Source organism: Cimex lectularius, unplaced genomic scaffold (genome assembly GCF_000648675.2).
Source record: "Cimex lectularius strain Harlan isolate CLEC.00 unplaced genomic scaffold, Clec_2.1 scaffold69, whole genome shotgun sequence".
NCBI classification, from domain to species: Eukaryota; Metazoa; Arthropoda; class Insecta; order Hemiptera; family Cimicidae; genus Cimex; species Cimex lectularius.
The window spans coordinates 1,275,365-1,287,741 of record NW_019392630.1 but is presented as its reverse complement, the minus strand read 5'-3'; the positions used below and the strand labels follow the sequence as shown (position 1 = coordinate 1,287,741).

General features: G+C 37.5%; 1 protein-coding gene across 3 annotated transcripts in view; it reads right to left on the bottom strand.

Moving 5' to 3' along the window:
- The window catches only part of LOC106670380 (cadherin-99C), a 401,762-nt gene that overhangs the window by 332,679 nt on the left and 56,706 nt on the right, over window positions 1–12,377 (bottom strand). For all 3 annotated transcript variants that reach the window (XM_024227116.1, XM_014400658.2, XM_024227175.1), the window contains exon 2: window positions 9,712–9,747. The gene's annotated coding sequence lies outside the window, so the exon portion shown is untranslated. The remainder of the gene's footprint in view (window positions 1–9,711; window positions 9,748–12,377) is intronic.

The following is a 12,377-nucleotide window of genomic DNA, read 5'->3' as shown; positions in this document are numbered from 1 at the left end:
GTGTAGTAAGAGAAGGGCCAAAACAGAATCGGTGCTTTTTCCAGCCGGTGGTATGTTAATGAAAAACTAATGTATAATTCATATAATTTCACCATCTGAGAAACTCCAATCGTTGGGAAAACGGGTCATTTTTCTCTTCGCCTGGTTATTTTCTCCGTGTGAGGAACGCACGGACTATCAACCACTGAAACGAATCCGTAAATAACGTCATCTGGCCAAATTACTTTTGTTGTCTCGGGATCACATCCGGTTCTGTGAAAACGGTTCGAAAATACATCGAAATCCTTTTTATAAAAGACGGGCGATAAATTATCGTATTAAAATGAGAACAATATGTCGCCCCGGCGACCTTTTGGATATAGAATCACGGTCAAGGAGCGTTGGCTTTTTTGGTAAAGTTTTTTTTGTCCATTCGCGACTCGCGGATTTCAAGGCTTTCGATCCTATGTCTTAATGTTAATTAAAAGCCTCTGTACGCGCTCATTGTCAAAAGGAATATGTAAAAATAGGGTTACGTTATACCATTGGGCAAGTACACTATTCAAAAGGTGAGATGGGCCACCTTTGTTGTCTCTTATATAAATTCTTTCGTGGGAGCCTCGTAATTCTTTTCAAATGGCACTTCACTATGTTCAAACATTTACTGATAGCCACTGAATATTCTATATTCAAAGAGGTTTAGTTTAAAGGTAGGTTTTTTCATTCATAGAATCGACCCGAATAGAATATGGTACAACCTATCCTCCATCGATTATCCTTTTACTCCTGAACGGTGAAATTGACCAAACTGACTTATTAAAACAAACATAAAAGCGCGTTCTTTGCCAAATACTGTTCAAACACAGGTAAAATGTCGTCATTTTCGAAGTCATGTCAGGAAATCGAATACGAGTGGTTTTTGAACGGTTTTCGCGTGGGTGATCCCTATTTGCAAGAAGTTTCCCACTCCTATGTAGAAGATGCTTCGTCCTATTAGTCACGGTCACGCGACGTGGGCGTTGCGAGTTAATTAGAAGCCACCTACATTCGAAAATCGTCCCTAAACTGGGTAACACGCGCGGTCCTACGATATGCAGATGAACCTACAACCTACAACCATAAAAAGGATAACATCCTTCCACTCCGAACACTGCCACTGTGTTAGTTAACGTGTATCAGAAAATAAAAGCCCTTTGTATGAGTAGTTGATTAAATACAAGCATATATTCAAATAAATAGCAAATGGCATAGAATAAAATTTATTACGTATTACAATTAATTAAGGTTTTTATTGAGATAAAAAAGGCAATGGCACGAGCGGGATTCGAACCCACGATCTTCGGCCTGATACCAGCTGCTCTACCACTTGAGCTATCGTGACCTCGATCCACTCGGACGCCAACTTCCCATCTCAACCTCCTTTTTGCCATTTTTCAAATGTCGTGTAATTGGATGATCCCGCTCGTGTCATTGACTTTTTTATCTCAACTAAAAACCTTAATTAATTATAATATATTAATTGGTCAAGCGGACCACGAAATTAGTGAATTTAATGATTTGGAATGAAGTGTACTTCACTAAAGCTCTCCGTGGCCATTTCATTTGTCGTCGAAAATCCAATCAGATTACACGACATTTGAAAAATGGCAAAAAGGAGGGAAAATTCAAAAGGTGCGGTTGAGATGGGACGTTGGTGTCCGAGTGGATCGAGGGCACGATAGCTCAAGTGTTAGAGCAGCGACGTATCAAGCCGAAGATCGTGGGTTCGAATCCCGCTCGTGCCATTGACTTTTTTATCTCAACTAAAAACCTTAATTAATTATAATATATTAATTGGACAAGCGGACCACGAAATTGGTGAATTTATTGCGTATGTATATTTTATTGTAAGGTCGTTTTTGCTCATTTTGTCACTGATATGTTTCTACCATAAGTGTTTCGGCTGCTCGTCATCTTCGAAGGTCTGTGTTTTAACCTGTGAGCCCAAACTGCAAGTTGCCAAACAGAATCTGTTACTAAGCGTAACCAGTAGGATAACGAGCACGTTAAGTCCATATTCCCATGGTCGGGAGAATGGATACTCAACCTAGTGGACAAGCGATCCAAAAAAACATAAAAACGGTTTCAGTCGAATGAATTCGAAACGTCAATAATTCGGATGAAAATAGACATCTACCCGCTTTATGGTGGAAGTACGAAAGTCAATATCATTCCGACATCCGTAGGCGTTGGAAGTCGCAAACTATGCACGTACAAACTAAAGCCAAGATTTATAACTTCCTTGGTTCGAAGAGTCCTTAGACGAGGCAATTTATTTTGTAGATTTTTGTATGTGTTTCTCAATTTCTTAACAAAGGTTGACCATTTCGCGATTTTCCTAAAATATCCCTTAATAGATTTGCCCCAAAAAAGGAAGGAGTGTGTTGTGTTAGGAAAAAAGATGTAAGAGGGTAGGTTTGTCACTAATTAGGAAAACATAATGAAAATTATGATTATTGACGATGACCTAGCAAGAGGAGGGTTTTGTATTCCATAAACATTGCATCTGGTTAATTCCTTAACTCCTCTTAAGTTATAGTAGGTGTGTGACCGTCATTGCTAGAATTCTTTTACCCGGGTCTTCTTGATAGAGTAGCTTATGTCTCCACATTCTAAGACAAGATGGGTGGCAGTTTCTTACTTTTCATAGCATAAATTCCAAATTAGGTCATCATTGAATATACCCCTGTTGTATAGCTTTTTGGCTGTTAGTGATCAGTATAGAGTCCTATTACCCCTGAGTTTTCTTCTCGCTAACTGTAGCAATGTGTTTGCTAGTTTGGGTGGAAGTTGTTTAATAGTAGAGTATACTGTAAGTGGCACCCTGGCCCAAATGGAGTTGGTTCAATATCTCTTTTGTTTTTTCATGGCCCCTATGTTTTTTGTTATCCCAATTGGAGGTTCTGGGCCTATATATTATCATGGTTGATGTCAGTAGTCAGGTAGCTTTCGAGGAGAAGGAGAGTGCCATCAGACCAAATGGACCCATCGGAACCAGTTGGTATACCCAAACATAAGAACTTAAAATTGAACTTGTTCCAATATGATCTGAAACCTACCCACCTGAGTACCACTGGTGGTGACTTAGCAGACCATACAATGAGAGTAATCTTAGAATGGTCGTTTTCCAGTTGTGTTCACAGAATGTCACATTTGCTTCTAATTATTTGATTGTCTTATGAAACCACGTACAAATTCTTTAATACTGCCCAAGTTATTTTTTCAACATATTTTTGTATGATTCGATCCATTTATAGTGTATCAAAAGAACAAGAATCGGAAAAGCTATAAAGAAATAACAGGCGTAACTATGTTGTTCGAACAATTAATCAAAATTTCGGCTTCTTTTTCACAATCGGCATTCCTCCGTGCAAGTGCTAGAAAGCTCGGAAAAACTGATTTTGACCGAGGATGCATAAAGTTTTATCAGTTTAACGAAAAAGAAAAACAATCGGAAATGGCAATTAGCCCCTCGCGAGTTCATTAACCGTCATTAAAGTCCTTACCGGGTCAAGTTCCGTTCCGTCAAGCACGTTTGACTAGGATAATTTGCATCATTCCTCCTTTTCATGAATAACTAACAATCTATTTCCCACACATGGACGATGGTTCCAAGATCACTTTTGAACGATATCTAGGATTGATATTGTTTTAGGACATACATCAATCTTGTATAAAACCTCTAAAATAAATGTGCATAACTTGATTTGAACAGTTCAAATTTCTAGCTCATCGGTACATAGGACTACTTTGTCTCCACAGTGTTCAAACTCAAGTGTTTTATATTGACTTTTGTCAGTACAACGGTGCATTTGGGTTGCCTAAACGTGAGAGTAATACCCACGGGATTAAATTAGTCGCGAGGCAAATCGCAAAAGTACACCGGGATCGTTAGCGGGACGATTCGCACGTTGCGTCATCTTATTGTCTCATGGTAGAACCGTTTCAACTCCCAGTGTCCATGGGGAAATCTTTCTTTAAAGGCCGAGAAGACAATAGTCCCACTTTGAATGAATTGGGACAAATATAATTGTTCGGGCAATTCGCACAAACTACCTTTACTGGGTTCAGTTAGAATGGGACAATAAAAATAATCGTTATATGAAGTTTGCGGGATTTCCTGTTGTAGCAACTATGACACTACCTCTCCTACCTGTAATTGACAATTTTATTTTTTTAACATTGAAAGTCCATAACATCTTCACACTGGTTAGATTAGATTAGATTTTTTGGGGGCGGCTAAAGATCTTTTGGCCTTACATCTATCATTGAGGACTATGCTCTATGGGTTATAGCCCATTATCTCGCTTTTTTTTATTATTACCTTCCATAGCCTTAGTAACACATCAGTTTATAAATATTGGATTGATATTAGCTTTTCAGTGCTCATGAGGTACCTTCTTCTTACTAGGTAACAAGCAGATGTGCTGAGGCATCATCCTCTTCTTGGAAGAACGTGCATAGACTACCTGACCACTAAAATAACACAGACCTAAACCCCCGTTTCATTGTTGTTGTTTTTGTTTTTTTTTTTTTGTTTTTGATACTTAATCAAAAGTGTAAAATGAGTAAAAGTATCAGATACTAGTATTGAACAGCAAAAATCGCATAATCAGTGAAGTATCAATTATTTTTCCTCATCCTTTGCTCATTATCACTATCACAATTTAATACGCTTAAATGTTTCTTTATCCGTAATCTAGTCTTTTTCTGTGAAGTTTTTACGGTTCGAATTCCCATCGTTAAAACTTGAAAATAAGACGCGACATTGCGATTCACGAGGTTCTCGGGGGCGTGGGAGGGCCGGTGATTTCGAGTGTCGAGAGGAAGTCCGTTCCAGTGGACGAAGTTCCACTCAGCCGTGCGCTTCCGGCGTCAGCTTCCGGACGTCACTGAAGACGGACGGCGTGTCCCTAGGAAGTGATAGATTTTTCTATATTTAACATTTGTCGAAAAAGCCCCGACGGTTTTTTATCCTGCTGGCCTCTCTCGCCGTAAGGACGATCAAGGCGCATTTACCTCGAGACGATAGTGTTCCCGGGCGACGACGGACAAGTTCTGTCGGTTTATCGAGTCTCGTATTGTCACTACGGCCTTGAGGGTTTTTTTCCCCTTGAAAGAAGCAGAATGAAATTTCATGGCCCTACGAATTCGGGCACCATGTCGGATCCAACGCCACCCAAGAAGATAGATTGACACTGTTCTACAGAAAAACTAAATCAAAGTACAGTACAAAGTAAAGTTTAGTTTTATCATTTGAAACCAAACAAAACACAAAGGGTCAAATCACAAAGCATTAAACTAAATATAATTCCCTAGTTTTCGTGGTCCGCGTGACCAATTAATATCTTTCAATTAATTAAGGTTTTTAGTTGAGATAAAAAAGTCAATGTCACGAGCAGGATTCGAACCCACGACTTTCGGTTAAATACGCAGCTGAACCCATTGAAAATGGCAAAAAAGAGGGAAGGTTGGTGCCGAGAGGATCGAAGTCACGATAGCTCAAATGGTAGAGCAGCAGCGTATCTAGCCGAAGATCGTGGGTTCGAATCCCGCTTGTGACATTGACTTTTTTATCTCAACTAAAAACCATAATTAACTAAATTTAATAAAAGTTCGTATACGATACATTATGTCGGTAAGGACCACTGGAATAAGACCACTGGAGACTGGAAAAAAATGTAGGCATTCGGATTCGTTCGGTGGGAGGGAGAGAGGGAGGGAGTGAGAGAAAGTTGGTTAGGAAGGTTTAGAAAAAATAGAAGGAGTGAGAGAGAGAGAGAGAGAGAGAGAGAGAGAGAGAGAGAAAGAGAGATGGTTAAGGATGTTTAGAGAAAGATCATTTAAAAAAAGAGAAAGAGAGTTGGTTAGGGACGGTTAAGAAAGAGAGAGAAGTTGTTAGAGATGTTTAGTGTTAGGGAAGTTTAACAAAAAAAAGAGAAAATAGAGTTGGTATGGGATGATTAAAAACGGAAGAAGGTGAAAAAGAGAGAAAGAGACAGACAGAGAGAGGAGAAAGAAAGAAAGAGAAAGTGAGAGGGAGAGAGAGAGAGAGAGAGAGAGAGAGAGAGAGAGACAGACAGACAGACAGACAGACACATAGACTTGTTATACACGCTATAACATTTTAATGAATCCAAGAGAGACAAATTTAATTGATATAATAATAATAAAATTCATTATATTTAGTAGTCTATTGACCAAATTACTTCTTTCAATTAATTAATCTTTTTTATGTAAGGTTTTGGTCGAAATGAAAAATGGCCAAAAGGAGGGAAAATTCGAAAGGCTGTTGGTTGGTGTCCGAGTGGATCGAAGTCACGACAGCTCAAGTGGTAGAGCAGCGTATTTAGCCGAAAGTCGTGGGTTCGAATCACGTCGTGGCACTAACTTTTTCATTTCGACTAAAACATTACATAAAAAAGATTAATAAATAAAATTAATTAGTTCAGATCCCTACAGTCGTACCAGCAAACACAAATTCCTTTTCCAACACATGCCGTTAACGTTCTAATTCTCTTTCCAAAAAATAATCGTCTGAATTTAGAAATAATGGAAGAAACTGTCCTAAAATGCAAATCGTTTCCTCTCTTTCCAAATATCAAAGTTAACATAACTAAATTTCTTTATTATAAACATACATATATTCAAGTGTAATAGATCACTAATTAATTAATTAATCACTGATTGAACTTAAGTACAAATTGTTTTGTTTTTCTAACAAATCTGGTTGGGGTTAGCTTGAAACGGTCTCATTTTAACCAACAATAATTAAACTAATGTACCCAGTAACTTAACTTAGTAATTTAACTTAATATTTACATAGCTAACGCAAAATTATCAAATATCTACTTAACATAAGTACATTGATATTTACAATTATTTGTTTTACTTAGTCTGCAGGAGATTTTGATGGGGATGTTTGCATCTTGGTTAATTTCCCAACAAGTCATAGAAGTTTATTGTTATACTTGTTTTGCTGTCTTAACTTGTAAGTTGTTATATAGTGCTGTACTGGTAAAACAGGCTAAAGTTTGTGTTTAACGGTTTTTTTATGTCTTCTCCTACTTTTCTCTTATAGCCCTCCCCAAGCTCTTTGATGCAAATCCTGTATCACGTTGCATAACATATATTTTTATAGAAAAATTTTGAAATCGGACTAAATTTCCAGTAGTTTTTATATAGTATTTAATTCCTCTGGTTTCTTCCCTATCTGCAGAAATTGCAAGCTTCTCAAAATAAAGAGTGGAAAAACAATTACCTTCAGGTTCCTTCCATAGGTTGCATAGTAGTCATTCCATGTTAGTCAGTCGACCGTAGTACTAAGTTCAATACCAATAAATCTTTCATAATTAACTTGACATGAAACTAAAAAACAAAACCTGAATCTAATAATTGCATTTTACAAAAATGTTGATAGACTGATTGTATATAATCAGTAATGAGGTGGCTGTTTTGAAAAATGTTCTTTTTTGATGAAGTATTCTCTCAAACTACAGAAATTTAAATTTTGCAGAAAATAACACCTGATAAACTTTTTCTGTAATGTGAACATGAAATAGAGGCGATGGCCAAGTAGAGTGGTTGCCCATGTGCAATAAACTAATAACAGGTTACATTATCCATTTCCGAAATATTCCGTAAAAGCCCATTTCCCCCAACATTTATAGTAATACATCATCGAGCCGAATCATTAAAACTTACGCAACTCCGGGTTAAATTTTATTGTCGGGACCGGTTTCGGAGACAGGTGCCGTTCCCGTCACGTAGCATATTGGGAGGTTAATGCAGTGCTGCGGACGAGCGGTAGGCTGTAATCCAAGAGGGGTCACGTCCCCCGGCTAATGGGTTATCTTCACAGGCCGACTCTTCCCAAGGAAAATAAAGAAGTTCACATGCTCCTTCAATTGTCAGGATGCAGCGGAAGATTTCTCGTGCCTACACGCAGAGAAAGTAGATGTTCGAGCACGAAAGAGTGACGAATAAGTTTGTATTTAACAAGGTGCATACACAAAAAAAAAAGGTATTTCATCATTTAAACTCTCTTGTAGAGCACTAAGGTCGTTTATAAACATTCTACTGACTGAAACTTCAATAAAGTCTGTCAAAGAAGAAACAAGAGGGTTTCTAATTTTCTCCTCTTTTTAGATATTATTCATTAATAATTTATAGCCGTGAAATTACTAAATAAAAAATGGAAAGAGTCCTTCCTCTATTACTATCCCACGTCTTTGGAAAGGAAGAACTCAAGGTGGCTATATATGGACATCTATGAGAATAAGATCTAGCCACAAGAACTCGCGCAGTTTCCAGGAAGTGAATTGTCTATCGTCGTTATTCGCCATAAAAGACATGGGGAAGGTGAAAAGAACAGTAGAAGACTATGGAATCCGGTGAGGAAATAGAAACACGAAAAAAAGCGTAATGGATATGAGGTTTTATTGAATGATTTTCATGTAGGAATAAAAGTGGATTTGCTGACAAAATACTGATAACCTTCGCTAGTTGGTCGAATAGCTTTTAACTTCACTTCAAGCTGAAGGTACTTTTCGCGCCATTTTTTCTAATTTATTATTAATAGCAAGTTCAGCAACATCCGTGCAATCTACACGATAAACAGGATTTAAATCAGCTATAATGTAGTGGGCCAATTAAATATTGACCTACCTTGACTGTTCCATTGCGCAACTGATCTGATTCATTTGGTGCTAAAGCGCCATTATGGTGTTCTTATATTACTGTGGTAATTGGTGATGTAGCGAATAATGGCTGCCTGAGCAGCCCTGAAGCTTTTTGGTATTTCCTTATCTTAGGTATCCCTCCATTTCCAGGGGTTGGAAACCACTGATGGGCATAAGGACTTGTTATGGCTGTATGTATTTGAAACAGAAGGGGCACATTATTGGCTTAGTATGTGCTTAATGACCTACACAACTGCGGTGTACAAAAAAGAATGCACAAAAAATATTTTAATCGCTGGGAACGATACCTCAGTAAAGACGATCTGTTACAACAACATAACTCAAGACCGCACCTCCAATCCGACCAATATGTGTGCCAAACTGTCCACTGTAGGCCAGATGGCATTCCTTCAGACCAATGCTTCGTTACGTTTACATAACTCGAATGGCAGAATTTTTCAACCATCGAAAGGATACCTGCGTGGGATTGAGCAACTCTCTTTTAGATGACTAATGACAGTGGATCGTAATTGATACATTTTGATGTTGAAAAACTTACTGTTTTTACTATTTGGCCGAATAAAATTCAGTTACTTGGTCTTATTTTTAAAGAAAATAAGTTTGGAATGACACAAACGTACTTTTATTAATATTAATTTTAGTATTATCGTATTTTAATAGGATTGGATAGGATTAGAAGTGGCAATATTGTTTTACTGTATATATACATCAATTATCTCAACCTCAGCTAAGTTGAAAAGCTCGCTAATGAGAATCGCTCGCTTGTCCGTACAAATGATCGATCGACCGAGTAAACATTACATTCAATCTCAATCCGACCTCGCAGCTAAGCACCGTGTGGAGTGGCATGCGAATAGGTCACAATTCTCTGACCCAGTGGAATATTCGACCTCGGCCGAGTACAAATGACAGTATACGGAAACGCAGAAAACATTCCAAGAAAATCACAAGGAAAAAGGTCATTTTTGTAATAAAATTTTTAATTTCTTACCTAGACGATAACAATCCTGTGGCACCATGAAGTAGTCTGAAACAGAAAAAGTTGTATTAATAAAAGCCAAACTCTTGATTTACATATTATGTATGATAACCCTGAAGTATTTAAGCATCTTTGTTTGTTTCTACTAGGGTTGTAGTAAAATAAAACCAATGAAAAAAGGTAGATCATCTCAAATCTGGATCATCAGCGGGTAATCCAAGAGACTGAATCAATCGTACCGAGTCATCGACCCTCCCCTGTACAATCCTGTGCACTAGACATAATAACATCGCCAGATAAAGTCCGTGCGGATTCATCGAAGAATGCATATAAATACTGGAAAATGGACATGCCTCGTTATAATTCAGATGGTCTTAGCTGTAATTGACGAGTCGAACGCCGGCGCTTGTCCTCCTGGAGGAATGCCGTCGGAGCATTCGATGAATTTTTTCCCCAGTTCTACAATTAATGTCAGTGCACTTGAAGGTCTTTCAGATACAATGAACTTCGTCGTTTTATTGACAAATCTTATTCGAAACGCATATTTGTTTAAATCGAAACGTCCATTTAGGTTTTAAATTTCTTTAACATAATAAAACCGCAATAAATCGTAGGAAAATAAATATTATGAGCGTAGCGAGAAAAAAGCATAAAACGAGCTTAAAGCTTTGAAGGGAAACGGAACGAGATTCACTGCCGCAGGTAAGGGCTCTTTTAAATTGCTCATTCCGGCTTAATGGAATGTATAAGTTCTCAACTAGAGTGGATGCACTGAATAAAGAAATTTCTTTCCAGAACTGATTGTTAGGAGGAAAAAGGAGTATAAAAGGAATGGGAATGCACGAACGGAAGAACGCTTGAAGTTAAACTTACATCATTCAAAGGTAACGATGTAATTTTATAAAGTGGTTTTATCTCTTCACCCCAATAAACAACAGAAGAATCCAATTAAATGTTGACTATTTTACTTCTGTACGTGGTTTTTTACCGATCATTATGGCCTGCTAATCTTTGACTATTTGACCTGATACACAGTAGACACATACCTCATTCATCTGATTTGGGTCGTGAATATAGGAAGAAATAGGCACAGTCCAGTGAAGATGAAAAGAAGCCGAAACACACCTGACAGATCAAAGCTAAAAGCTTATTGAGCATGATGAGGAACTTTAGTTTGGTCGTATCCGATAATTTTGGTCCCGTTCTTCTTGTTATTTTGCCTATCAGACAGTAATATTTGTGAGTCTGTTTGAAAACGCGGCAAAAAAGCAAGATGATAGGCAGGCAGTGCAAAATGGTCGGAAAGAACGAAAATATATGTTCATCATTTCAGACTATCTAGATACCATCTGCAATCACCAAATTTAACTAAACCATTTTTAATTTCATTTCAAATAATACAGTAAGGTCTGTCCATAAGCTATAACATTGAAGACCAAGTGTAAGCCATATCTATTATAGTAATGTACTTTAGCCCAATGACGAAAATATTTTTTTGTAACCTTGTTGAAAGTATAAATTATTTTGTACGGTCTGCAAGTTGATCTACCTATATTTTGGTCGTTTTCGATCATTTTGTCCCTCCTTACCTTGCTACTGTCGCCTATCAGGCGTAGACATTTACCAGAGGGTCTGTCTGAATATTGTGCAAACTAAAAGAGCAAAGATATATACCAAAATTAAAAGAAACGACCAAACCGCAGGTTCATCGCACCGTACACCTCAAGAGATCTCGCCAAGCTCAATAAGCCTGTTCAGTAAATTTACCTATCTAGATATCTATTTAAAATCACCAATTTAGTCAAATTTTATTTAGTTTATTTTTAGTACGAGTACTGCAAGTGACAGCCACAGGTCCAAAAAAATGACGCATAGAACTTTAATTTTGTACAAAACTTTTGCACCAATTTAAGACCATATACCACCCCACCAATGATGAAATGAAAATATTTTATCGTTATCTTGTGACATTTTCCTTGGGGTCTGCGGCGTGATAAAATTGTAGTTTGGTCGTTTCCGATCATTTTGGTTTTCTTTGGTCTGCGACCCGGCATACTTCAGTGGTGGATTGGTCTGAAAATGGGATAAACCGGAATAGTGAAAACGGGCAAATTAAAATTTTCCAAAACGACCAAATCACGCGTTCGTTCAATGCAGACTCGAAGAGGAGATCTCTCAATGCACACTAATTGTAAGCCCGATCAGACTAATTATCTATCTAGACCTATATCTATAAGCGCCAAATTTAATCAAACATTTATTTAGTTCAATTTTAGTATAAAGAATACTTAAACTCTGCCATTAAGCTTCCGAATAGGTGTAGCATTTTATCAGTGCCTTTGGTCTTTCTATTTTCGATGTTTTGGTAAATAAGATCATCATCTTCAGTGATCAGTATGTTTTCATGGTTGGACATACAAATAATTTTGTGAAATTTTCTCTTTGGGTCTGCGGGATGATTAACTACACTTTGGACTGCTTATACTCGCTGTTTTGGTCTATTAGACGTGCACTTTTAATGGTGGGTCCGGTTGAACATGATACAAACTTGAACAGAGCAGATAGGTGAAACTTCCAAATACAGGTTCATTCACCAAAAAGGTACATCCAAAAATTAAATATCATATTTTTACTTATGCTAATCATTTATACGGACAGATCAAGTAGTAGATAGCATA